At 43.0% G+C, this 1,800-nt stretch overlaps 1 pseudogene; it reads right to left on the bottom strand.

Annotated features, from left to right (window-relative positions):
* Window positions 1-138: 138 nt before the first annotated feature.
* On the bottom strand, window positions 139-1,160 carry LOC115873532 (annotated as a pseudogene).
* Window positions 1,161-1,800: the final 640 nt, after the last annotated feature.

Here is a 1,800-nt window from a genome sequence, read left to right as displayed (position 1 = left end):
GTCTTTACAATATTTTACTCTGACTTTTTTTTTTAAAGAGAGAAACGTTGTGTTTAATGGTAAAGCTTAGCACATTCCAGCACAGGGGATGGTCTGGAGTTGAAGCAGCAGGGACAGGTCGGTGAAGCCCACAGAGCCTCACATGGTGAAGAGGATGAGGAAGGCAACCATCCAACAGAAGAACCCATAGCCTCAGACAAGGCAAAGCCCAGGATGGCATAGGAGAAGAGTTGCTGCTTGAGAAATGGGTTCCTGGCATAGCAGATGATCAAGCTGCCAAACACTGTCCCAATGCCAGCCCCTGAACTGGCCACACCAACTGTGGCTGCCCCAGCACCAGTACACTTGGCTGCTGTGTCAATATCCCTGGGAACAGCTCTGGTCTGGCTCTCCTGCCTGGCCATCTGGAGCATAGAGCTGCTGTAGCAAGACTGTTTAGATGGGATCTCTGGTTGATTCAGGAACCAGGTAGACACAGGCCTGAATAGACCCCTGGCACAACAGCAGACCAGAGCCCCGTGGTCTGCAAATATGCCCCGTGGTCTACATATTTTCAATCTCTCAGCTTTAGCTCTGGGTCTCCTACTTTGACATCTTGAGCTGCCCTTTGAAGTTTTCTGTTCAATTCTTTCACTTCATTATTTCTCCCATTTGCCTTAGCTACCCTGTGATTGAAAGCAAGTTTCAGAGTCTCTTCTGACATCTACTTTTTTTCCCCCACAAGATTTTTCATCTTTATTTAAGTCCTTCAAATGATGCAGCAACTATATTTTGTTATTGTTCCATTTCCATCAGGCTTACTTTTGAATGGCCTTTCAGTGCTGTGAAAACAGGATTTAAAAAATACATACATATAGGATGTTTCCATCACCAACTTTGTGTGTGTGTGTTATTGTGTGAAGTGAACGTGATGGTCACAAGACGCCAAGTCCACTTCAGTTTCACTTTCTTCCTTTTTCTTTGAGCCACGCAGACCCTGTTTAGGGTTGAGGGCTAAGGAGTCTGGAGGACTGACATATACTTTGATCTTTTCTTTCTCACCTATCTTTTTAATAACCTTTCGTTTTCTTCATGTATGATATTTTCGATGTCATACCACAACGCCTTGGCCTTCTTTCTGATTCAGCATGGCCAATACCAGTCCGTTTTAGTTCATTCATTCCTAAAATGTTGGTCTTTATGCACTGCATTTCATTTTTTATAATTTCCAATTTTCCTAGATTCATATTCCATCCATTCCAAGTTCTGATTATTCATAGAGGTTTGCATCTGTTTCTCCTTGCTTTGCGTCATGCCCCACCAGCAAACGAAGGTCCCGAAGGATTGACTCCCGCAGGCTTTACTCCATTAGTGCCATTATGGCTGACTCTGAGAAGGCAGCTCTTCCTCAGTCACGTTTTGGGTGCCCTCTGACCTGAGGGCTCATCTTTTGGCACTATCTCTGATAATTTAGTGCTTCTATTCGTGAGGTTTCCCATATCTGATGATTTTCCTTGGCGTTTATTACATTTTTAGTGGTAAATTCCACAGAGACAGAAAGCTTATCCCTTCTTCATAGTCTGCTCTTAGTTTGGAAGCTCTGTGGAAACCTGTTTATTTTGGGTGATTCTGCTGGTACTTGAAATACCAGTGACATAGCTTCCAGAATCCCTAAAACACACAAGCCGTCACAGTATGACAAGCAGACAAGTGGTGTTCACTGTCATGTCAGTGTATTTCCTATGGATTCTGTCTTTATTTTCACTCCTGTTTTATAATATCTGTATATAGTCAGAATTCACAATTACATTGGAAATCAAA

This window comes from Echinops telfairi, unplaced genomic scaffold, assembly GCF_000313985.2.
Source record: "Echinops telfairi isolate 266 unplaced genomic scaffold, ASM31398v2 ScPeMD7_7469;HRSCAF=8507_0, whole genome shotgun sequence".
Classification (NCBI taxonomy): domain Eukaryota; kingdom Metazoa; phylum Chordata; class Mammalia; order Afrosoricida; family Tenrecidae; genus Echinops; species Echinops telfairi.
This window is presented reverse-complemented; position numbering and strand designations above follow the sequence as displayed.